Source organism: Nerophis ophidion, unplaced genomic scaffold, assembly GCF_033978795.1.
Source record: "Nerophis ophidion isolate RoL-2023_Sa unplaced genomic scaffold, RoL_Noph_v1.0 HiC_scaffold_81, whole genome shotgun sequence".
NCBI classification, from domain to species: domain Eukaryota; kingdom Metazoa; phylum Chordata; class Actinopteri; order Syngnathiformes; family Syngnathidae; genus Nerophis; species Nerophis ophidion.
This window is the reverse complement of record NW_026907003.1, coordinates 309,071-336,309: the sequence shown is the minus strand read 5'-3', so window position 1 is coordinate 336,309 and position 27,239 is coordinate 309,071. Positions and strand designations below refer to the sequence as shown.

The 27,239-nt window shown below is 39.3% G+C and overlaps 1 protein-coding gene, 1 long non-coding RNA gene and 1 other non-coding gene across 4 annotated transcripts in view; 1 reads left to right on the top strand and 2 right to left on the bottom strand.

The window, feature by feature from the left end:
- The window catches only part of LOC133547244 (gastrula zinc finger protein XlCGF17.1-like), a 183,889-nt gene that overhangs the window by 8,511 nt on the left and 148,139 nt on the right, over positions 1–27,239 (top strand). The gene's annotated exons all lie outside the window — the stretch shown is intronic.
- LOC133547242 (uncharacterized) lies at positions 3,368–6,318 on the bottom strand. The gene is made up of 3 exons (XR_009805398.1): positions 6,216–6,318; positions 5,349–5,930; positions 3,368–4,393 (listed from the first exon to the last, which is right to left on the bottom strand). It is a non-coding gene; the product is annotated as an uncharacterized LOC133547242 (long non-coding RNA).
- On the bottom strand, positions 22,388–22,460 carry trnak-uuu (transfer RNA lysine (anticodon UUU)). The gene has a single exon. It is a non-coding gene; the product is annotated as a tRNA-Lys (tRNA).

The window sequence follows — 27,239 nt, the reverse complement described above, 5'->3', positions numbered from 1 at the left end:
CAAACCATTGCTGTTCAAAGATGGATTTGTTTCTCATTTTAATATAAGAACAATTCCATAGTGGAGTATTGTGTGTGATGAAGTTGTGTTTGTAAATTAGTTTCCAGTACAACAACACTTGCTGGTAGGGATGGGTACTGTTCACTTCTAATTCCATGTTTTATGTGTTATATATGTCAATATATTGTGTGTTTGTATTTTGCCAACATGGTAGAATCACACGATAGGCAGGTTGTATCATGTTTTTCTGTCACCTTGAGGAAATGGCATAAAGAGGAAGATGACAATATAATGTCACTTGGACAATGATGTACAGAACAGAGGAGATTTAGTTCATTTTTATTTTTGCTTTTAGGTGAATATTTTTTTTTTATTATTTCACAAAACTTCTCCATTACCCAGCTCTGGATTTCTGGTAGCTGGTTAAAAAGAGATGGAAGTGGATATATGGAGGGGATGTATGAGGAAGGTATGGACGTGGATAGGAACAGAGGGGAGAGAGGAAAGAAGCGGAGAGGAGGTCATGAAGGAAAGTAGCGCACTAAAAGAGTAGAAAGGAGGAAAAATATTATGGTTGATAATTGCAAGATTATATATACATTGAAGTCAGATGAAGACATGAAGGATATTAGTTTGATGACACTGGTTAATGGATGAAAGAAGGACATTGGAGAGGTGGAGATGGCCACGTGTTACGATTCATTTGTTGTTTGATTTTGTGTATTTTCTTATTATGTTTGGACTCCGCCGATCCCATTGTTTGAGCACTTCCTTGTTTGTTTTTGTCACCATGGCTACTTCATTCGCTCCACCTGCTCTTACTTTCGGACGCACACCTGCTTTTGATTGTTGTGTTAGTATTTAAGTCCGCCTGCTACCTGAATTCATTCTGGACGTTTTGCTTGCTCAATGCAACAGTTAGGTTGTTTCCTCCCGAGCCTTTTGTTTGTTTCCTCGCTAAGTTTTAGCTTAGCCTCTGCGCGCTCGGCTCGCGCTGCTTTGGACTTTGAACTCAACCCTTGCTAACATTAGCATTTTACTTCCCGTGCTTTGGCGCACCTTTATTTTACCCTTTTGTCATGTTATTTTGGATTTCTATATTAGAACCAGTTCCTACCTTCATCCTGCTTGCTCCGGGTCCTTTGGCATCAAGAGGTGGCCCTCCTCCCACATCCACGATGCGACCACACCGTAACAGAGGGTGTGTGAAGTGTAAATAGTGACAGGTTGTAGAACATGTTTAAATGCAATGTGAATACTAAAGACCTGAAAAGCTCTAGAAATGCCAGTGCAGTCTCTAAACGTTTTGACTCGAGGGCCACAATTGGATAATATATATATATATATATATATATATATATATATATATATAATATTCCACAGAACTCAGCAAGCACATTTGGAACCTCAAACACAATAATGTTGAATATTCAATAACATGGCAAACTCTTGCATCCAGCACACCTTACAACAGTGGTAATAAAAGATGCAACCTATGCTTGAAAGAGACACTGTTTATTATACATCACCCAGACCCGTCATCACTCAACAAGCACAGTGAAATCATCTCAGCATGCCGTCACAGACGGAAACACCTCCTAGGTAACACATGAGCCAATCACCACACCCTACGCCTGCCTGTACCCACCCACTCTGTGCCCTATATAAACCATTGTATGTGAATGCTTCCATTAAAATCTCCTGATGATTGAGGGAACCCCTCATGAAACACTTCTGTAGAGATGAAGTAGTCTTGTGATTTTTCCCACACCTACATATTGCGCTCTACCACGGGCACTATTATCTGGATAATCCAATCAAGATATGTATATGTCCCCACCTTCTACCATTCTAGTCACGTCCGTTGTGTCCTTAAGCAAGACACTTCACCGTTGCTCTTGATGGATCCTGGTTAGCGCCTTGCATGGCAGCTCCTGCCATCAGTGTGTGAATGTGTGTGTGAATGGAGAAATACTATCAAAGCGCTTTGGGCTCCTTAAAAAGAGGTAGAAAAGTGCTATACAAGTACAAACATTTACCATATATATATATATATATATATATATATATATATATATATATAAATCCCATACATGTGTATATTCATGTATATATACACATATATTGATATACTATACATAATATTAACGGGACGGTGTGGCGTTTCCAGTGAGGGTTGGACTTTGTCACCCATCCTGTTCAACACTTTCATGGGCATAATTTCTAGGCGCAGTCAAGGTGTTGAGGGGATCTGGTTTGGTGGCTGCAGGATTAGGTCTCTGCTTTTTGCAGATGATGTGGTCCCGATGGCTTCATCTGGCCAGGATCTTCAGCTCTCACTGGATCGGTTCACAGCCGAGTGTGAAGCGACTGGGATGGGAATCAGCACCTCCAAATCCGAGTCCATTGTTATCATTCGGAAGAGGGTGGAGTGCCATCTCCAGGTTGGGGAGGAGACCCTGCTCCCAAGTGGAGGAGTTCAAGTACCTTGGAGTCTTGTTCACGGTGTGGCGTCTTCAGTAATGCGGACGTGGTGAAGAAGAGCTTTGCCTTCCGGCTCAACTCTCAATTTACTGGTCGATCTACGTTCCCATCCTCACCTATAGTCATGAGCTTTGGGTTAGGACCAAAAGGAAAAGATCACGGGTAAAAGTGGTCAAAATGAGTTTCCTCCACCGGATGGCGGGTCTCTCCCTTAGAGATACGGTGAGAAGCTCAAAGTAAAGCTGCTGCTCCTCCACATGGAGAGGAGCCAGATGAGGTGGTTTGGGCATCTGCTCAGGATGCCACCGAACGTCTCCCTATGGAGGTGTTTTGGGCACATCAAACCGGTACAATGTAAAAAAAAAAGTTGAGAAAACACACATTTTCAAGGTAACTTGATGCAACAAGATTTTTGCGTTTTACTATTGTTGACTTAACTAAGATTTACAAGTTGAGATAAGAGTTATGTCAACTCAGATCTTCTTGTTCACCAAATTATTATATTTACGTCGGACCAACAATAAAGTTCATGCTTCAATTCCATATATTTTTACCTTCAACTAACTCATTTATTCTTGTTGAACTTTGACTACTGTTCTTGACTTAACTAAGATTTCAAAGTTTAGATAAGAGTTTTACCAACTCGATCTTGTTCACCAAATTATTATATTCACGTCGGACCAACAATAAATTTCATGCTTCAATTCCATGTATTTTCACCTTCAACTAACTCGGAAATTCTTGTTACTTCAGTTAGTAAAATTCCTTTACAAGTCAAGTAACATTTATGTTGCGATAATTTTTTTTTTAAATGCTGAATGAATAAATAAAATAAAGAGCAGACATCAAAATATATCCAAAACCTTGTTTATTTCTCATTTAGAAACATGTTTAACATAAGGGTTCAATTGGGTGTGTCAGAGACCTTGACACTTTCCCAGCTATTTTCTTTAAAGTGAATAAACCAGCTAAGAAAGTTAAAAGCTAAGAAATAAATGCTTTTACAGCAGCCAGGCAATATAATTGTGTAATGATTTGATGATAGAATTATCATCATAGATAGAGAAAATGTGTTTAGTAAATTAGAAGAGTTGACAAACTTGATCAGTTGACAGTGAATATGCACCTCTTGTCAACCTCACTTAAATGTAAAGAAAAAGATATATCTACATTTAAGTGAGATTCACAAAATACCAATATGCTACATAACAAATGGCAGTACCGAGTTCTGGCGGGTTATGTGGCATAATGGCGTTTTGTGAATCTCACTCAATTTTAAATACATTTTGAAAAAAAAAAAAAATTCAAAAAATGGTGTATCTCACTTAATTGTAAATACATTTTGAAAATAAATATAATTGTTTTCCGTGTGGCCTTGCATGTTTTAAATCACTGGCCGTGAAGTTTTATATGAGCACCAACCACAACGCACTCGAACAGGCAGAAAACATAGGTTGGCTTCCACATTAAGAGTCACAGCAAAAGCTTTGTTTTCAGAGACCTTGTCCGCTGAGAGCACTGAGAGCCCATCCATCCATCCATTTTCTACCACTTATTCCCTTTTGGAGTCACGGGGGGCGCTGGCGCCTATCTCAGCTACAATCGGGCGGCAGGCAGGGTACACCCTGGACAAGTCGCCACCTCATCGCAGGGCCGCACTGAGAGCCAAGCTGGAAAAAGATAGACTGAATTGCTTCAAAGGTGTACGTCATCTCCTTTGGATAATCAATGTTGATGGCATACAGTAGGCCAAAGAGGTATGCAAAGGCGGTACCGAGGTCTGGCAGGTCATGTAGCACCATGGAACCTTCCAACACAAGTTGGGTGATACAGCAGGATCATCTTCTTCAAGGATTGTAAGGATGCCAACAGACATGCCTCTGAGCACTCTTTCTTCAGGGTCACTTTCCTGAGGGTAAGTAACACATGCATGATTGAGTGTTAGGTCCAACAAAAGGATGTCATTGTGTGGATCTTCTGGGAACGATTACAATTTTACAATGTTCAAAAAAATGGAAAAAACCCTTAAATTACTTTCAAATGAACATTAACCATTAAATATTTAAAAAAAATTGGGGCAAGAACTTTTCTTTATGGTTAAATGCTTTGGCTAAAGAATATGACATTTGGGCATTCAAAAACAAATCTGGGCACAAAATGAAATCTACACAAAGTGTATTATGCATAAAATCTTTGTCATCAGCTATGAGATCCTACTCCATTCATCCATCCATTTTGTACCGCTTATTCCCTATGGAGTCGCGGGGGTTGCTGGTGCCTATCTCAGCTACAATCAGATCCTACTCAAAATGTTAAAATAGTAATAGTTTTTTAGCTTGTTGCTCCACTCTCTGGTTCAAGGCAAGGCAACAGAAATCATTCATTTTAACTGTTTGTGCATTTTGGAAGGAATAGGCGAAGATTGTTCATCGCAAGTAAGCTTAGCTCAAAAACTAGCAGTCAATTGTAAGTGTTAGTATGCCGCCGCCGACTGTGAGCCAGGGTGAATTTAGTTTATATTCAACAGACATTCATCAGCAATGTCGTTTTCTCTTCTGCAACTTAAAACTAACAGCATGTAGTCGGAATAGAGTTGTAAAGTTTATCTTCTGACTGTTGGCGAAGGCAGGCTACCAATAGACTACCAGTATTTGAGCTAATCTAACAAGCGATGAGGAAACATTGGCTGATTCTTCTTCAAAAATACATCCACAGTTAAAGGAATGGTTTCTATCGACGGATCTTAAACCAGAGAGCAGGGCAACAAGCTAGAATATGAAAATGTTGAACTATTCCATTGAAGCTACATTAGGCCAAATTACTTTTAATTTTCAAGTAAATGTCCTATTATTATTATTACTTACCAAATGCTGCAGGAAAAACGTATGTGACAAACTCCCAGCCGTCCTCGTGTGGGTTGCTGTGACATTGAACACACGACGCATCGTAGCAGGTTTGATTCCCATTTATTGGTTCAAACAACCTTTCTTCGGGCCAGTCGGGCGCACCCATTTCTAGTGCGCCGGCACCTCTTCCTGGTCGCTCTGCACCCTTTGGTGCTCGCCTGCTGCGTCTGTGGCGGGGACTCGTTGCGGACTGCTCTCTGTCGTCGGGCTCGTGGTCGGGCTGCCGTGGTTTCCTTTCCTTTCCTGTCTTCCCTCTCGCAATCGTGCCCCCTTCGCCTCTCTTAAAGTCTAGGAGCAGATGCGCAGATTGTGAGCAGATGTGTGTCCTACGCAGCTGACTCCGATGGCCGTCCTCCTGCCGCTCCGCGTGCGTCACGCCGCATGCCCCGCCTCCTGGCCTTCATCTTGGTCCAGAACGCCTCTGTCCGCCCGCTGTCGGCCCGTCGGCTGCGTCTCTCCACACTTAGTTGTGTCGTCCCAGACAAAAACGGGGAGGCATCTCAGTGATGTCATCTTTCGGTGAGACACAATGTCTGATGTCTATAGAGTATACAGTGGAAGACATAAGCATGTACATTAGTGAAGCGCCATAGTGGATTTATACAAATGGCAAAATCAAAAGTTGTTTTTAGTAATGACCAGTAGACCGCAAGTCTGACCAGTAGCATGCTCAAGAAAAGGGAAAAAAAACACTTCAAGCCTTCAGACTAAAGCATTTTGTACTTTTGCAAATTAAACATTGTTATAATTATCAAATAGCACAAACTAAGAACATATAGCAATGACTGATAAGATCCATTTTACTGACACATGTCCATCACTTACTTGTTCATCAAGCTTATCCAGGAAGTCTTCTATCTGCTGACCAATAGCTTCCTTTCTAGCCCGGTACAGTCTGAGCAGGCGAGCCACATAATTCTCAAGGCACTCATTGAAAGTCTTCAGGAGGTCTTTGCTGGTGATGACATGACATTTTTCAGATATCTGAAAAACACAATCAGCGGAGCAATGGCATTTAACTTTAATCACAATGTGAGCTTTTGACTTGAAATTTCAGGGCTGATGGTATAGTGGGGTGCTTTATGTTGGAGGAGCATGTAGTGGAGTGGGAGGGCAGGTATAGTGCAGTGTGTCAATAAATGTGTACACTCCTACACCTATTCCATACAGTGCAATGAACATATAAGTACCACAGTTAATAAATAAATGACAGCCATACCTCTTGATTGGAGCTTTCCAATTTGCAATATTTGCACTGCATTCAATCCTCCCCTGAAACACAAGAAACGTGAAATGGAAATATTTAGTTTCACTAAAAGCATTTAGCTGCAGACAATAATCCATTTTTTTCCCACCACCTCTATCTTCAACAGATACTTCATACACCTTATATTACATATAAATAATATAGGCTACACCACACAGACATGCTACACTTACCACTTACTTTGTCTACATATTCATGGTAAGTACTCAAATACATGTTAACTTTACTCAACAGGTCTTACAGGTAAGTATTAGCAAGTAATATTAGCTATGGAAATACTGTGTTTAGTGTAGAGTCACCCCTTTGAACATAAGTGTGCCACGATCCGTGGTCCGGATCATGTTTTGTTTAGTTATGCTCGGTTAGTTTTGGACTTCTTTTAGTTCCTGGTTGGACTTCCATGTTTGTTCTGTCTCCATGGCTACCTCATTTGTTCCACCTGCACTGACCGTTTGACGCACACCTGTTTATGATTATTGTTTCTGTATTTAACCAGACTGAATAATTGTATTAACGTGTCTTAATACTCTCTTGTTCTCAGTGGATCTGCTTTTCCAGCAGGGCACAGACTTGTGGAAGTGAATTACAGTGAGCCGTTTGGGACGGGAGAACAAAAATAAATAGGCGGTCAATAGTAGAACAACCCGTTGGCTAAAAAAAAAAAATGGCCTTTACATGGTTGACTATCTTGAAAATATAGAGAAATAAAGGGCGGCGGTGTTAATTGTTACGCCTACGTTACACTCACGTCTCTCTCTCGCCCACCATGAATTGATTAACGTGGACCCAGACTTAAACAAGTTGAAAAACTTATTGGGGTGTTACCATTTAGTGGTCAGTTGTACGGAATATGTACTGTGCAATCTGTGAATAAAAGTTTCAATCAATCAATCAAAACCGTGTGAATTCCTAGTCGACTAATCACGGCAGCACTAGTACCCACAACACATTTGAACGGGGGGGATATCCCCGGCCTACGGCTAGAGCAGAGGTGTCAAACTCACTTTAGATCGGGGGTTACATGGAGAAAAATTGCCGGACTGGTAAAATCACAGCACGATAACTTAAAAATAAAGACAACTTCAGACTATTTTTCATTGTTTGAAAATAGAACAAGTGTAAAAAGTTTTTTTTTACACTGACATGCTGTGGTTAATCATTTTGTTTGTTGTTATTTATATTTTCTGAATACATTATGTGATAATGTTCATCAGTCAACTCATTGGTGTCTTTCAAGATAAAACAAATTATATCAAAGTCAAATTACAGGATGTTATTCGTGTAGTTTGCTCATTTTCCTCGACTGATGTACTAACATCATGTGCTTTATTTTGTACATATGTTGCATCAACTACAAAGAATTGCTATTGCAACATCCAGTGGACACATTTAGAACAGCTGTTTCTTTCATTTAAAAATGTCAGGTACATTTTTATACTTTAACTCATCCTGCGGGCCGGATACAATTTGTTAGCGGGCCTTAAGCGGCCCTCGGGTCGGACATTTGACACCCCTGGGCTAGAGCATTCTGGCGGGATAATAATTAGCTTAGCTCTTCCGTCAATACACACTGCTCATTCAGCATCCCAAAATATTTAGCCGGTTCATCATTCACACAGTTTGTTATGTCCACAATGTCTTAAGCATACATAGCTACAAACACGGATTAGCCTGGTTTGGACCCACACAGAAAGTGATCAGCTTTACATGTAGCAGTCATTGCTAACGGCGACCGCCATCTTGGGCATTGAAGAGGCCACACACACACACGACAGACGCTTAACCACGGTCATGACTTAATGTCGCTGGCAAAATAAACTGAAATAAAAACATAAGTGATGTATATTACACAGGTGTCGATTATAAACAGGGTATCTGTTGTTCACTGTCTCTGCTCCGGTGGCTCTCTCTCTCTCTCTCTCTCTCTCTCTCTCTCTCTCTCCATATATATATATTTATATATATTTATTTATACACTAAACATGTATTTAATATTTATACACTAAACACATTTTTTAATATTCATATATTAAACAGTTGTTTAATTAATACTTATACACTAAACATGTAAAGGAGGAATTGGAAGTCTGGGACACTAAATAAGGCACACTTGGAAGTAATGAAGATCTTTGTGTGTGCAGTTGCAGCAGAAGTCCACAGGAGGGCGCACGTTCCCTCTTAATAATTCTGGTCTCTATCTCTCTATCTCTCTCTGTCTCTCTCCCTTTCTCTCTCTCTCTTTCCCTCTCTCTTTCTCTCTCTCTCTCTCTATATATATATATATTTATATAAATATTTATTTATAAACTAAACATGTATTTAATAATTATACACTAAGCACATTTTTTAATATTCATATATTAAACAGTTGTTTAATTAATACTTATACACTAAACATGTAAAGGAGGAATTGGAAGTCTGGGACACTAAATAAGGCACACTTGGAAGTAATGAAGTTCTTTGTGTGTGCAGTTGCAGCAGAAGTCCACAGGAGGGCGCACGTTCCCTCTTCATAAGTTTGGTTTTCTCCCTCTCTCTCTCTCTCTCTCTCTCTCTCTCTCGCTCTCTCCCTCTCTCTCTCTAGCGTGCTCTCCCCCCAGTCCTTGTCTAGTTTTATCAGCCAGCCCTATTGGCCATTTTCCTACTTTTTTAACATCAGTCATGTGTCTATCATTATATATATTGTATTGTTTTACAGCCCAGCCCTATGTATTTTTTTCAAATGACTATTTTTTTAATTGGTTTCGATTTGATGTCTTTTGCAATATATATTGACATTGTTTGATCGCCCAGCCCTATCGGCTTTTTTCCATTTTTTTGTATTTTTTCTATCTATGTGTGATGCTATTAAATTGATATATCGGTGTCAGCCAGCGATCCTTGGTCCGCTTCCGATGGTGCGGAGGCTTGGAGGCGTGTGTGGACTAATGGAGGGGGTGTTTCCACCAGGCGTGTATGGAGGCCTATTTCATTCAGGGGAGGAGCCAGAAATGATGACGTAAGAAGCCCCGTGACCGCTTCAGGAAGCAGTACAGATTTGCCGGGAAATTCGACAACTTATAAACCGCCCAAGCTCCATCGAAAATGTTGTCTTTTGAGTCTTGTGGTCAGTTGGGAATATGGAGAGAGAATAAAAACAGTTTTTTAAATGCCACTAGAATCAGGGGGGTCCTTTTTTTTTCTTTTTTTCTTCTTTGTCATGAAAAAGGGAGGTTTTTGTGGTTAGTGCACTAATTGTAAGTGTATATTGTGTTTTTTTTGTTGATTTAAGAATTTTTTTTTTAATAAAAAATTCTTCTGCGGCCCGGTACCAATCGGTGGTTGGGGACCACTGCTGTACATCATTGTCCAAGTGACATTATATTGTCATCTTCCTCTTTATGCCATTTCCTCAAGGTGACAGAAAAACATGATACAACCTGCCTATCATGTGATTCTACCATCCATCCATCCATTTTCTACCGCTTATTCCCTTTCGGGGTCGCGGGGGGCGCTGGCGCCTATCTCAGCTACAATCGGGCGGAAGGCAGGGTACACCCTGGACAAGTCGCCACCTCATCGCAGGGCCAACACAGACAGACAGACAACATTCACACTCACATTCACACACTAGGGACCATTTAGTGTTGCCAATCAACCTATCCCCAGGTGCATGTCTTTGGAAGTGGGAGGAAGCCGGAATACCCGGAGGGAACCCACGCATTCACGGGGAGAACATGCAAACTCCACACAGAAAGATCCCGAGCCTGGATTTGAACCCAGGACTGCAGGAACTTCGTATTGTGAGGCAGACGCACTAACCCCTCTTCCACCGTGAAGCCCCATGTGATTCTACCATGTTGGCAAAATACAAACACACAATATATTGACATATATAACACATAAAACATGGAATTAGAAGTGAACAGTACCCATCCCTACCAGCAAGTGTTGTTGTACTGGAAACTAATTTACAAACACAACTTCATCACACACAATACTCCACTATGGAATTGTTCTTATATTAAAATGAGAAACAAATCCATCTTTGTACAGCAATGGTTTGAAAAAGGCATTTGGTCGCTGATGCACTTATTGAGTGAGAAAAGTATTTTGTTATTTGTAGATTTCATTAAGTACAACCTACAAACAGACAAAATATTTTAAACAATTATAAAGGCATTTGTTCAAAATATTGTAATTCCAGTAAATATATATATATTTTTTTTAATTATTTACCATTTCTTCTTTATTGTATTTTCTCCGGAACAAAAAAATAAAACTCATAATTTGAAAGTTTCCATTCTTCCAAACGCCAAGGAGTTAATTTAAGGAAAAAATTTAAAATAATTTTTAAGATGTTGTTTTGCAATTGAAGACAACACTTGTTCGTTCTGTGATAGGGAAACAAATTAAACTTTTTTTTTTCATGAATGTATGCAAAATAAAGCTCTGTGAGATGATGTACAATATTGGCTTTTGCCTGACATTCCAAACTTTGATTGATATTGTTTTGGGGATGTTAAAAAAGAAAGAAAGAAAAAAAAAGGTAAAGAATGTTTAAAACACAATAGTGGGGATTTTTTTTTTAACCCACAAATGTATGTTAGTAAAAACAAAACATCCTTCCACAAACAACTCAGCCATTTTCTCTCACTTTTTATTGCATAAACGTACAAGTACATACATATTAAGTTAAAGTATAAAAAAATCACAACACAATCATCATATTACAAAAGAGAGTAGTAAAGATGATTAATAAAATGGATTATAGAGACCCAACAAATGATTCATAAAGTCACACATTTTAAAATTGTATAAAAGACAACTGTTCAAATGATGTATAAAGTAAATAATAATATGCTTCCTGAAGTGGTCCAGAATATGTTTCAGATGTGAACCAGTACATATGTATATCATATAAAGGTGATAATCTATGGGATTATCAACAATTACAACTACAAATAAGTAATACTTTTATATTTCAAACTGTCTAATCTATAAATGTAGAAGCATATTGAACAGAATGTTAGACAAACAACAATGTCACACATGTTATATGTGCTGATGTTGTTAGAAAGTCAAAATGAAAGTCTGGACAGTTTATTTCAAATCCTGCAGTTTCATTTGCTGCTGCTGTTCTCACCAGCACACTTGTGTTTCTTACACTGGTACTTAGAAGACAATCTTTCACCACACACACTGCAACTCAACACTTTCTCTCCTGGGTGTCTTCTCATGTGTGCTACAAGGTTTGATCGTCAACAAAAGCTTCTGTTGCAGATTGAACAGGAATGTGATTTTTCACCAGTGTGTGTTCTCGTGTGTACTTTCGCATATGTACTTCTTGTAAAACCTTTACCACAGGTCGAACAGGAAAAAGGTTTTTCTCCAGTGTGTGTTCTCTTGTGTCTTTTCAAATTATTACTTTGTGCAAAACCTTTACCACAGATTGAACAAGAAACGTTTTTTTCACCAGTGTGTTCTCATGTGTACTTTCAAATTTTGACGTTGTGTAAAACCTTTACCACATATTGAACAAGAAAAAGGTTTTTCTCCAGTGTGTGTTCTCATGTGTACTTTCAAATCGTGACTTTGTGCAAAACCTTTACTACAGAGTGAACAAGAAAAAGGTTTTTCTCCAGTGTGTGTTCTCATGTGTACTTTCAGACTACAATGGTATTAAAAGGTTTTGTGAGAGTGAGAAGATGTGAAGTGAGTGTTGTCAGTGTGACATGTCTTATCATCTTTAGAGTCTTCATCATCAGTGTCAGGAGAGTGTGACGTTGTGTCCTCACTATCTGATAGTGGAGCTAAGAGCTTGTCTGCTTGTGATCCTCCACAGTGGTCTCCATCAGCTTCTGTTGTCATGTGTTGTGTTGAGCTGCTGCTTGGAGGCTCCCCCCCTCCCCTCTCCTCACTTTCACCTTTCACCTCATCATCTTCACTCTTCACAGGGACACCAGTCACTGGGAACTCCTCCAACCATTTAGGCTGACTGATGCCCTTTTCCTCCTCTTCCTCTTTAATCTGCGGCGGCTCTTGGTCCTCCTCTTCCTCTTTGAAGTAAGGGGTCAGTGGGTCCTCCTCTTTATTTTTGATGTGTAAGTTCAGTGGGTCCTCCGCTTGCCCTTTAATGTGAAGGGTCAGTTTAACACTATGGGTCTGTGGCGTCTCAACTTCCTCTTTAATGTGGGGGGACTGTGGTTCCTCTTCCTGCTCACGAAAAATATGTTCTTCGACATCTACGGGACGGGAGAAAACAAACATTCTTGATAAAAGTCCAGCTTTGCTCAGTCACATGAGACATTGTCCTGCACCAACATATGATCTCACAATCTCATCAGTTTCCCCTCACAGCAGTCAGGGTACTTCCAGCTGACACATGAAGAAGACATTCAGGGGAATGCCTTTCCAGGCCAACAACCAATCCTCCTTATTCATATAAAAACATCTTAAAAGTCATTCCTGCAATCCTTAATGGTAGACGCCATACGTAAAAGTTTGCTGTTCTCTCTCTGAATAAGTCATACACACACAGGAAATAATGTACCACATGCCAGCCTCCACGCAGTAGTACTAGTGATGAGCTCCCCCTGCTGGTGGACAATAATTACTGTCATTTTCACATTCATCTTTAGAGACATGTCTGCTCTAAAAATAGCATGAGCATAGTCAACATCCATCCATCCATTTTCTACTGTACTGTTCGAGGTCAAGCATGTTGGCCAAAAAAGATGACATCTGTTTTGCTTTCATTTAGATAATGTCACCACAGTTAAACTGGGAAGAAGTAATCAGATTACTGACTACTCCTTCAAAAGATAACTTGTTTACCTTATTAATAATAGTAATATTGAATTAATTTAAAGTGTTTCTAGACACTCAAATTGCGTTGCAGTGAGAACTGAGAAGACATCATTCATGCAGTCCACCCACTCAATGTGGTAAGCTACATTTAATTATTATAATAATATTAAGTAGATGAAGAAATTCCTGAAAGAATTGTGTTTGAATGCTCCAATGCTGAAGCTGAACTGAAAAGTTGACAGAATGTAGTATGAATGTAAGAATAGTTTAAATGTTGAAGAGTTTGAATCTCGGGAAAACTGGGATTTTTTTAAGTTCTCAAACCAACATGCTTTTTTTGTCCTGACTCAGAGGAATGTTTTGACAGTGGAACGGTTGAAATGGGTTGAACAATGTGAAAGGAGTCATTGCACTAAAGAAGGTTGGAAATAAGGTTAGAAAAAACTGGGAATTCCTGGAAATTTGTCGAATGTGGAAAACTAGTTGTTTGTATTTCCAGGATGAATTGAATGTGTTGAAGGTAGAATGGTTTGAAACATGTGGGAATTGTGGAAATTTGAAAAATGGATAGTTATTTTTAAATGGGGAAAAATGTCCCTAAAAACTGGGAATTCCAGACAATTTCTTTTAATAAGTGTTGAAAGGGAGCACACAATTCCTGAACACACTGAATATTTTGAAGTTGGAACGGTTTGAATCAGATGAAAAATGTGGGAGTTGTGGAACTTTTATTTTATTCCTTTCAATAGGAATTTCATATAAATTTTGGAGAATTTCGGGGAAAGCAGGAATTTTTTCACAAATGCTAAAAAATGTGAATGTTCTGAATGAGTTGAAATGGTTGGTGTTAGAATTTTTCAGATCGGTTGAGAAATGTTGAAGTCGTAACATTTTTGATTGAGAAATGGTTTTATGGAATTCCTTGAATTTCGGGAAAACCGGGATTTTTCCAATTTAAAAAACACATTTGTTTTCTGTCCTGATTAAGAGAAATTATTTGGCGGTGGAACGGTTGAAGTGGGTTGACAAATTTTATATTTTCAATTTCCAGAATTAGTGGAATATGTTGCAGGTGGAATTGTTTGAATTGGTTGAAAAATGTGGAAATGGTGGCACTTTGAAAAATGGCTAATTCATTTTGAATGGGGAAAAATGTCACGCAAAACGTGGAATTCTGGCAATTTTTGGAATTTGTCAAGGAAACCCTGTGATTACCGAATAGGCTGAACAGTTTGAAGTTGGAACGGTGTGAATCGGATGAAAAATGTTTAGTTGGGGAACTTTGAAAAATGTACCATTATTTTCAATGACAATTTCATGAAAATTTTGGAAATTTGGGAAAAGCAGAATTCTTTTAGAAAATGCTAAAATATGTGAATGTTCTGAATGAGTTGGAATTTTTCAAATCGGTCAGTAGTAACTTTTTTTTGTTGAGAAATAGTATGATAGAATTCCTGGAATTTTGGGAAAACCAGGAATTTTTCCAGAGAAAAAAACAACTTTGTTTTTTGTCCTCTTTAAGAGGAATGATTTGCTGGTGGAACGGTTGAAGTGGGTTGAAAAATGTGGTCGACACAAAAAAGGGTGAAGAAAGGGATTGAAAAAAATGGGAATTTTGGGTATTCTTCAAAATGTTTTGAACTTGGAAAAATGATAGTTTGAATGTCCAGGTTTAGTGAAACATGTTGAAGATGGAATGATTTGAATCACTTGAAAAAAGTGGAAATGGTAGAAGTTTGAAAAACAGCCAAATTATTTTGAATGGGAAAAATTACTAAGCACTTACTTATTCATGTTTCAAGCTATGTTTAGCCTTGTTCTACAGTCCTTCAGTGATAATAATACCTGTAGGAAATGTAATGTATTTGCTGCAATGGAGGATGGTTGAAGGTGTGATGGAAGAAGACACAGTTTGCTGTCGTGACAACTAATTCCTCTGCTCGGCCAACTGAACATCAAAAATACAAATCAGCGGTTAAAAATCTGGACGTTTGGGGTCTTTGTGAGTGGAAAAAATGTAATTTCACAATTTTGCGATACAAGAAGACCTGGCAATAATGTCCCATACTAAATCAGAGTTTTAAGATTTGATGGGCATGAAGGCCTAGTAGTACAAAGTTTAGTTTCTACACAGTTTGGTGAATATATGTATGTAAGTAAAAATGCCTGCGATGAGGTGGCGACTTGTCCAGGGTGTACACCACCTCTGTTGTGATCCGATTCCTGGATCACATCTTTTGTCTATATTTGAGTCTTTTGTGTTTCTTGTTTATGGTTTGATTCTTCCGATTCTTAGTTAGTGCACTTCCTAGTTTGTATTGGTCACAATAGCGACTTCATTTGTTCCAACTGCACTGGCGCCCGGCGCACACCTGTCTTTGATGACCATTTCTGTATTTATACCTGCCTTTGTTCGGTCTGAGTTCTTCACTTGCTTTATGCAACACTCACGTTTGGTTAAGTTTGTCCTGTTCTGGCTTGCTACGTTCCTTCTTAGCTTCTGTGCGCTCGACACGCGCTTCTGTGGACTTTTTACTCAGTGTTAGCGTTTAGCCTAGCTCCCGGTGAGTTGCACATGCTTTCTTTTGCCTTTGTATCAGTGTTCTTTTATTAATTTATATATTAAATCCAGCTCCTACCTGCTAACTTGCTTGTCTGGTCCCGTGCATCTTGAGTTGACATCCCCACGCATCACAATGTGTTCCGAACGTGACAACCTCCTGCCTGATTGCAGCTGAGATAAGCTCCAGCGACCCCCGGATGGAAAATAGATGGATGGATGGAAGAACAATTCATCTGTTGACTGTTGTCTTATGTCACTTTTGTTAAACTAAAATATTACTTGTTAAACCTTTGTACAAATTTAAAACGATCGCAATGCTAATTTTTGTTAGCCTATCAATGTGGTCGTCCATTGTAGGTTAGCATTAAGCTAGTGGCGCAAAAGCCAACTTTTTTCCTTTATGGTTGTATTGTTTTTTGTTTTTTTTTAGGTTTATACCAAACCGTATTGTTGATTGAACAAGATTGTTACATGTATGTGCAAGTCTTTTGCAGGCTCCTCAAACACACGGCGGAGAGAGCGTGGCGTCACTCCGGTGGGTGTACGGATGTGTCCAAGGTACGTAGACACAGAAAACTCCCCCACAATGGTAATAAACTTCCTCGTCCTCTACACGTCACAACGACTATTACTGTGAAACATGCAACCGTCCCGTCCTTGAGGCGCCCATTTGAAATAGCGACTAAACTACGAAGTTAAAGTTGGAAAATCCATAATCCACAACACATCTCATCTGCTTGTGTTGTTGTGAACGACATCATCCATGTAGGATTAATGTACAAACAGCACAGCAGTCGCAACTTGAGTCTCTCCCTCCTTTTTTTTTTTAACCAGCCTCAAATGGCCTCCACACTTCGAGCTGAGAACAGCAGCACACTTCCCCCTTCACAATAATAGGTCTGACTGCGCTAACAAAGGTTTCAAAAAAGCACCTCACATAAGCATGATGAACTTATCCATGCATTGACCCAAAGTACGGGTCAAATTTGTCCAACGATGTATTTCACCAATAAATGTGAGAGATTCTGCATTTAATTAATAAACATTGTATACATTTTTATTTGACAAAAAAAGCACACACTTAAATGGTAGTAAAAAAAAAAGTGTAAAAGGTAAAAAATGGAACTAAAAACAATTAAAACATAAAACAAAATTTTACTGTCTTTTTTTATTGCCATTGTTACTTAAATTTATGTGAACTATTTTTTTTACTTGTGGTTGATTAGTTACTAACTCATATCCGTTTTTTAAACTATATTTAAAGTTGAGTTTTGGTAGTGAAAATAAATACTGGTGTTTTCAAATGAATGAATAATTGTGTAATTGTGATTACAATATCAATCAAAATAATGGCGATTATTATTTTTCCCACAATGGTCCAGCCCTAACTGTACCCTTTTTAAACAAAGGGTGCACAATACAATCTATTCTCCATATTTCATTAACTCAAATTTATCTTTCATGCATCTCAAGAATATAAATATCATTCCATGATGTGCTTTTTCCATCCATCATCCATTTTCTACCTCTTGTCCCTTTTGGGATCACGGGGGGCGGAAGGTGGGCTACACCCTGGAAAATTCCATAAAAACTTGAAACAATGTTTTAAATGTTATCCTAATTAAAAAATATACCCTCCAGTTTGTGGCTATTATAATGAATATTTCTAGAGGATATGCATTTTTACAGCATGTTTTAAAGGGATAGCATTTAAGAAAAAGACTTCTGGGTATATTATATTGATCAACTCATTCTTATTTAGGGGGCTTAGTGAGCGGAATAGAGGTGATCCCATTGACTCCATTGTTAGAATTAGGATAGTTAAGATTTTGCTAACGTTTGTTTCCAACTTAGAATGCATACAAAATAAAAACATATTATTGTCTTACATAAGGATTGTGAAAGACAGGCAAAATAAATAAAAAAAATCAGATCCCCATTGATAATTTTTCTACATCCTGTGAACGGGCTGATGCTGTGGTGAACGTGAGAAAATAAATACATGTCAGGAAAATGCAAATGTCAGCAAAAATGGCTGGAAAAAGTTTTAAAACCTGGTTAAAGATTGTTGGCGGTAAACCCAGAGAGGCATGTGCATGTTGTAAAACGATGTTAGAATTAGCTTTATTATTTGAGTTAAGGGGGCCCCGTCATGGGGGCCGCCCCCGGCCCAGCTCTGACTTGTTCCACCACTGTTCATCCTGATTATATTATAAAATGTAAATGTCATTTTCTTGTAATTATTCAAATATAGTGTTAGTAAAGATGTGAGAGTAATAAGTAAACAAACCTGTTCTGTGTAACACAACTTGATGTTTCTTGAAAACAGCGTCCAGTAGTTGATTGTTTTCCTCTTTTGTTCTAGAAAGTTCCGCCTGGTATTCTGCTATCGTTCTTTCTACCACTACAAATATTTCTTCAACGGCAGCAGTTAGTCGCTGATCCACCAACGCTCTCAACATTTGTAATGTAGACATTTTCACACAATCACAACACTTTACTCTCACACTTGATCTCTACTTAGCGATGTGTTGATAACTTCTGTGTCTTCTGTTAGCAGCTAACAAGCTAAGCTAACTAGCGAGCTAAGCTAACTAACAAGCAAAGATAGCACGAGAAGCAGCACAGTGCTTCTAGCGCATCGAGACCACTTTATCCTTAAATAAAGAATCAAATATGTATTTTATACGACGTAAATATTTCAAACTGGAGAAAAAATAATAGGACTGACTTATTAGCGTCTTTCTCATTCGATGTGCTCTTTCTGATGTCTTCCGTTTACCCCGGAAGCTGGGAATGACGTCACAGCCGGGTGGACGAAGAGGTAGCTCTATATAAGATATTGCCTGCTGTCACTGTTACCATGCTTTTCTTTTACGTAATATTTATTTGAATATCAACGTGACATAAAAGAGTGTTTTGTTTCTAAAAGTAAATTCAAAGTATATCAAACAAAGCTTTATTTTGGGGTTCAGTGGCGCCCCCCTGCGACATTCATTGCAATGACAAGAGTGAAAGTGCTAGAAATTGTAGCGATATTACTGCCTGATTTATTTAAATGTACCCTTCCACGTGTTTTTATTGTTGTTCCCTTTTATATTGTGATAAAGTCCTTTATTTTCTAAACTTGAAAATGTCATACATTCTGAATTCATTACACATCAACTAAAATATTGCAAGCCTTTTATTATCTCAATATTGCTGATTATGGCATACAGCTTAAGAAAACTCAAAAGTCGTATCTCAAAAAATGTGAATATTTCCTCAGACCAAGTAAAAAAGCTGTATGCCATAATCAGCAATATTAAAATAAAAGGCTTGCTATATTTCAGTTGATGTGCAATGAATCCAGAATGTATAACATTTTCATGTTTTTAGTTGCATTACAGAAAATAAAGGACTTTATCACAATATTCTAATTCTCTGAGACAGTCCTGTATTTTTATATAAAAAAACATGAATAAAACATTCAGATGTCACAGAACGTGATGTCGCAGGAGCTCTGTCATTAAAACAAATCGTAAGTCCAGGAAGTGATGTAGTCTTTGCGCATGCGTGGATTTATCGTGTCATGAATTAATTTTAATTTTTAAAAAGTGTGAAACATTAGTTCTAATGCACAAAAGTCTCTTTTTTACGTTAAATCCAAATTCTCACTTTGTGTTCATGATTTCAATTTATTAATTCATTCTTGGAAGATTGTAAAAAATAGAAAAAGCCCTTAAATGACTATATTTATTGGAATTATTTAAGTGGTTTTAAATAAGCAGGTGTAAGTTTATTTATTTATATATTTTTTTATTTTAATCTTTTTCAAATGGTCTCATATTTACTTTTATTTGAACGGGTTTTGTTTATTGGAGGATTGGATTTAATGTGATGTTTGAAAATATTGAAAAAACATTGACTCCAATTGTATTGAAAGTACCTGAAATGAGATATTCTTAGTCAAACAGGGATAGTAGGTCCATTCTATGTGCCATACTTGATCATTTCGCGAAATTGCCATATTTTTGCTGAAAGGATTTAGTAGAGAACATCCACAATAAAGTTCGCAACTTTCGGTGCTAACAGAAAAGCCTTGCCACTACCGGAAGTCGCAGACGATGACGTCACATGTTGATGGCTCCTCACATCCTCACATTGTTTTTATTGGGAGCCTCCAACAAAAAATGCTATTCGGACCGAGAAAAAGACAATTTCCCCATTAATTTGAGCGGGGATGAAAGATTTGTATTTGAGGATATTGATAGCGACGGACTAGAAAAAAAAAAACAAGTTAAAAAAAAAAAAGGCGATTGCATTGGGACGGATTCAGATGTTTTTAGACACATTTACTAGGATAATTCTAGGAAATCCCTTATCTTTCTATTGTGTTGCTAGTGTTTTAGTGAGTTTAACAGTGCTGAATAGTCGGAGGTGTGTCTCCACGGGTGTCTTGACACCAGTCTCTCAGAGGAGTCGACGGCAGCTTTATGGACGGCACAAGCTCAGCTGATCTCCAATAAGATGCGACTTTTTACCACAATTTTCTCACCGAAACCTGCTGGTTGACATTCGGTCGGGATCCATGTTCGCTTGAAAGCGCTCTGATCCATAGTAAAGTTTCACCTCCGGGAATTTTAAACAAGGAATCACCGTGTGTTTGTGTGGCTAAAGGCTAAAGCTTCCCAACTCCATCTTTCTACTTTGACTTCTCCAATATTAATTGAACAAATTGCAAAAGATTCAGCAACACAAATCTCCAAAATATTGTGTAATTATGCGATTAAAGCAGACAACTTCTAGCTGTGTGTGTGTGTGTGTGTGTGTGCAGCGCTCATATTTCCTAACAGCCCGTGACGTCACGCGTACACGTCATCATTACGCGAGGTTTTCATGAAAAAACTCCCGGGAAATGTCGAATTGCTCATTAGTAAACTAAAAAGGCCGTATTGGCATGTGTTGCAATGTTAATATTCCATCATTGATATATAAACTATCAGACTGTGTGGTGGCTAGTAGTGGCTTTCAGTAGGACTTTAATGTGTCCATACATTGTTTATGTATGTTTAATTGTTCAATAAAAAATAACATACATACTCAGAAGCAAAACTTCAAAAAATAGTAACAAAAATGAGCAGAAGCATTTCAATCATAAGAAGAAGTGTCTATTTTTGAACTAACACAACTATGAAGCAAATGATACAATCCCTTGTATTGTCTCATCTTGACTCCTGCCCAGCAATCTGCTCTAATGCATCTAAACGAGATCTAAATCAAATCCAGCTTACCCAAAACAGAGCTGCCAGACTAGCTCTCCATTGCTCATTTAGGACCGGCATTGAGATCATACATCATGAATTGTGTTGGATGACAGTTGCTGAAAGACTAGCCTGTAGTTTGATTCTATTTTTAAAAAACAACATTTATAAATACCATAAACCTTAAGCTTGCTGCCAGGAATCTTAGCATCAGTTGTCACACAACTTTCCGTCATTTTTAATTTGGACAACCGTTGTTACGGCTATTCTGTTGTTCCAAAAAGTTACAAAAAAATAAAAATAAAGATTGCAGAGTTGCCTTGAGGAGGTTTATGACGCACTAAATTCTTCAATAAGATACTTCCAGATTCAAAATGTTGATCATTTATTTTCTCAAACGAAACAATTTCTGCGTGGTTGACTTTCTATATAATGGAAATAACTTATTTAGTGTAAACAAACTATATCACTCCTCACTCCTTCAGCATGACGGACAGACCAAGGCAGCGCCCAGCTGTGCTGTCTTCTTAATTATAGGAGGAGGAAGTGGCTCACCAGGAGGAGTGTGAGCAGCTGAACACGATAATAATTCATCTAAACATCCAATAATCAACATCATCATTGGCATTGGATTCCATTGTCAAAACACTTAATAAATAAATATAAATAGGCTCCAAGAACTGTTATTTTGTTTAACGGTGTATCTTTCCTCATGCCAATGTTTGGTATTTAACTGACGCTTTCATCGGGCTGTTTCAAACACAAATTTGTTGTCTTAAGGGTTTGTCTTGGACTGTATAACTTGAAACTGAGAGTAATAAAGCTGTGCTCAGTGTGATGTGAGGGTGCATCTAACACACCTACAGCAAAATATTAACTACAACTTTTTCCATACAGTTACACTGTCTAACAATTTGACTTTAAAGTATTGCGTTTAATCCTTCAAATGATCACATTAACGCTCTCCCACCTGAACTAAAGTGGATGTGAGGGAGGTTTTTGGTTTCAGTTTTTCAAATGAAATAGAGAAAAAGCAATCACTGTTGAAAACTGTTCAAATTTAATACAGGTACAAGGACTGCTACCACGGGGCAAAGGGATGTATTTTAAGAAGTGTAAAGAGGTTAACATCAGCCACTTGAACAGGGACTTGAACCCTGGACCCTCAAATTAAAAGTCTGATGCTCTGCCAACTGAGCTACCCAGGACCTTGTCAATGCTGATTTTCCCAACATCTGAGATATCATCCATATTGGCAATCTCGGGTCAATCAATCAATCAATCAATGTTTACTTATATAGCCCTAAATCACTAGTGTCTCAAAGGGCTGCACAAACCACCACGACATCCTCGGTAGGCCCACATAAGGGCAAGGAAAACTCACACCCAGTGGGACATCGGTGACAATAATGACCCAGTGGGACGTCGGTGACAATAATGACTATGAGAACCTTAGAGAGGAGGAAAGCAATGGATGTCGAGCGGGTCTAACATGATACTGTGAAAGTTCAATCCACAATGGATCCAACACAGTCGCGAGAGTCCAGTCCAAAGCGGATCCAACACAGCAGCGAGAGTCCCGTTCACAGCGGAGCCAGCAGGAAACCATCCCAAGCGGAGGGGGATCAGCAGCGCAGAGATGTCCCCATCCGATACACAGGCAAGCAGTACATGGCCACCGGATCGGACCGGACCCCCTCCACAAGGGAGAGTGGGACATAGAAGAAAAAGAAAAGAAGCGGCAGATCAACTGGTCTAAAAAGGGAGTCTATTTAAAGGCTAGAGTATACAAATGAGTTTTAAGGTGAGACTTAAATGCTTCTACTGAGGTGGCATCTCGAACTGTTACCGGGAGGGTATTCCAGAGTACTGGAGCCCGAACGGAAAACGCTCTATAGCCCGCAGACTTTTTTTGGGGTTTGGGAATCACTAACAAGCCGGAGTCCTTTGAACGCAGATTTCTTGCCGGGACATATGGTACAATACAATCGGCAAGATAAGATGGAGCTAGACCGTGTAGTATTTTATACGTAAGTAGTAAAACCTTAAAGTCACATCTTAAGTGCACAGGAAGCCAGTGCAGGTGAGCCAGTACAGGCGGAATGTGATCAAACTTTCTTGTTCTTGTCAAAAGTCTAGCAGCCGCATTTTGTACCAACTGTAATCTTTTAATGCTAGACATGGGGAGACCCGAAAATAATACGTTACAGTAATCGAGACGAGACGTAACAAACGCATGGATAATGATCTCAGCGTCTTTAGTGGACAGAATGGAGCGAATTTTAGCGATATTACGGAGATGAAAGAAGGCCGTTTTAGTAACGGTTTTAATGTGTGCCTCAAAGGAGAGAGTTGGGTCGAAGATAATACCCAGATTCTTTACCGTGTCGCCTTGTTTAATTGTTTGGTTGTCAAATGTTAGAGTTGTATTATTAAATAGAGTTCGGTGTCTAGCAGGACCGATAATCAGCATTTCCGTTTTTTTGGCGTTGAGTTGCAAAAAGTTAGCGGACATCCAATGTTTAATTTCATTAAGACACGCCTCCAGCTGACTACAATCCGGCGTGTTGGTCAGCTTTAGGGGCATGTAGAGTTGGGTGTCATCAGCATAACAGTGACAGCTAACACCGTATTTGCGTATGATGTCACCTAGCGGCAGCATGTAGATGCTGAAGAGTGCAGGGCCAAGGACCGAACCCTGGGGAACTCCACACGTTACCTTAACGTAGTCCGAGGTCACATTGTTATGGGAGACACACTGCATCCTATCAGTAAGATAAGAGTTAAACCAAGACAGGGCTAAGTCTGACATACCAATTCGTGTTTTGATACGTTCTAATAAAATATTATGATCGACGGTATCGAAAGCAGCGCTAAGATCGAGGAGCAGCAACATAGATGACGCATCAGAATCCATCGTTAGCAATAGATCATTAGTCATTTTTGCGAGGGCTGTCTCCGTCGAGTGATTTGCCCTGAAACCGGATTGAAAGGTTTCACATAGATTGTTAGACGCTAAGTGTTAATTTAACTGCTCCGCAAAAATTTTTTCAAGGATTTTTTAAATAAAGGGAAGGTGAGACACCGGTCGGTAGTTTACCATGAGGTCAGGATCGAGGTTAGGTCTTTTAAGAAGAGGATGAATAACCGCTTTTTTGAATGCTAGGGGAACAGTGCCCGAGGAGAGTGATAAGTTTATAATATTTAGCACTGATGGACCTAATAATACAAAGAGCTCCTTGATCAGTTTCCCAGGAAGAGGGTCAAGTAAGCATGTTGTCTGTTTTATTCCATTTATACGTTGTAACAATTCCTCTAATGTTATTTCCTCAAAACGAGAGAACGAGAGAAACTATTTTGGAGGGCAGTATCCGCCGTATATACCATCGTGTCAGTGTTAATAGAACCCCGTTGTAGCTGGGACGCATTGTCTTTAATCTCCTTTCTAATGACTTCAATTTTCTTACTAAAGAATTGCATAAAGTCATCAGCTGAGTGGGTGGAGCTACTGGAAGGAGTCCCTTGTTGGGTTAGCGATGCTACCGTACTAAACAAAAATTTAGGATCGTTTTTATTACGGTGGATGAGATTTGAGTAATATTTAGCTTTAGCTAAGGTAAGCATGCGTTTATAAGTTATTAAACCATCACTCCATGCTTGATGGTGCACCTCAAGTTTAGTCGTGCGCCATTTGCGTTCCAGCTTTCTACATAATAATTTCTGAGCTCTAGTTTCTTCTGTAAACCACGGGGTGCGCTTTTTTGGAGCCTTTTTTAACTTTAGCGGTGCTATGTTATCAATGGTTTCGCGCAGGGTGTCGTTAAAGTTGTTAGTGAGGTTATCAATAGAGCCCACATACTTTGGGAATGGTGCCATTACCGAGGGCAGTAGGTCAGCAAGAGTTGTCGTTGTGGCTGTATTAATGTTGCGGCTGCTATAGCAGTTATTATTATTATTAGTTTGACGAACATGCGTCTGAACCTCGAATTTTATAAGGTAATGATTGGACAATACTTTAGTATACGGGAGTATCGTAACTTTGGAGACGGTGATACCCCTGACAAGCACTAGGTCTATCGTATTACCGTTTCGATGCGTGGGTTCATTTATTATTTGTGTGAGACCACAGCTATCAATTACAGTCTGGAGCGCTACGCACGGTGGGTCCGATGGGGTATTCATATGGATATTAAAGTCCCTCATTATGATTATATTACCGGCGTGAAGGTGAAGGTGAAGGTGAATCAGTCAGCATGTTCAGTGACAAGGTGGCAATTATCCATCTATCCATTTTCTACCGCTTATTCCCTTTTGGGGTCGCGGGGGGCGTTGGCGCCTATCTCAGCTACAATCGGGCGGAAGGCGGGGTACACCCTGGACAAGTCACCACCTCATCGCATGGCCAACACAGATAGACAGACAACATTCACAATCTAGGGCCAATTTAGTGTTGCCAATCAACCTATCCTCAGGTGCATGTCTTTGGAGGTGGGAGGAAGCCGGAGTATCCGGAGGGAACCCACGCATTCACGGGGAGAACATGCAAACTCCACACAGAAAGATCCCGAGCCTGGGATTGAACCCAGGACTGCAGGACCTTCGTATTGTGAGGCAGACGCACTAACCCCTCTTCCACCGTGTAGCCCTTGCCAGAAGCATTTTACTTCAATTTTTAGTGGAGGTTAGCTGCAACAGGTAGAGCTGGTGAAGGCCCAGGCTGCAACAAATAGAAGGTCACTAGATTTTAAAGTCCAACATAAGCAGTCAGTAAAGCCCTGTTTTGGTAGTAAGCCTCATGTAAACTGTGTGTTCCTTTGGCCTAAGATGTTTACTATATACAACTTGTACTACAGTAAAATCAGGCTTCACATAGGGCTAGTGGTGCAATGGATAACGCGTCTGACTACGGATCAGAGGATTCGAGTTTACAGATGAGAAGATTCTAGTTTCAACTTCTGTCTATCTTGTTGTTATTTGTCAATTGAACTGAAACAAAAGTCAGTACCATTTCTTAGGGACTGTTTTTTTGCTTTTAAAATAAATATCTACTAACTGGAACATGCATAAGTTGTCTTTTTTATTGTGAATAGATAACTGGAAGATGTATCTGTTGGTATACTCGGGACATTCAATCAGAATAAAGTGGATGAGGAAAAAGGTGAAACAAAACAAATCTTACCTGAGCACGCCTTCCTCTTGTTAGAGTAAAACATGTTGGGGCTTGGTCACTAGCATTCAAAGTAGTTGTGACTATTCTGTCTATGAACATGAACAGGGAAGCAAACACATTATCAGTCTGGATGGTTTGTTACAGCTGTGATGGTATAGTGGTTAGTACTCTGTGTTGTGGCTGCAGCAACCCTGGTTTGACTCCGGGTCATGGCACCATACCCTTTCATCAAGCTGTACTTTTTTGATGATGATTTTTGAAAAAAGAGGTATGTTGTTCCCTCTGGTAAGTGGTTGAACAAGATGTGAAACCAACCAGGTACTCTGGCGAAATTAAAAATATCTATTTGATGTCATTACAGTATTGTCCTTGATGCATCATTTAATATGACTGATGTGTGCTTTGTGCTGTTACTTTATCACTTGGTAAAATTGCATTATAAGCTCAGTCAATCAATCAATACTTTCTTTCTTTAGTTTATTTCGAATATGAACGTACTTACGGGCTTCACGGTGGAAGAGGGGTTAGTGCGTCTGCCTCACAATACGAAGGTCCTGAGTAGTCGGGGGTTCAATCCCGGGCTCGGGATATTTCTGTGTGGAGTTTGCATGTTCTCCCCGTGACTGTGTGGGTTGCCTCCGGGTACTCCGGCTTCCTCCCACCTCCAAAGACATGCACCTGGGGATAGGCCCCTCCCACCTCCTATGACATGCACCTGGGGATAGGCCCCTCCCACTTCCAAAGACATGCACCTGGGGATAGGTTGATTGGCAACACTAAATGGTCCCTAGTGTGTGAAGTTGTCTGTCTATCTGTG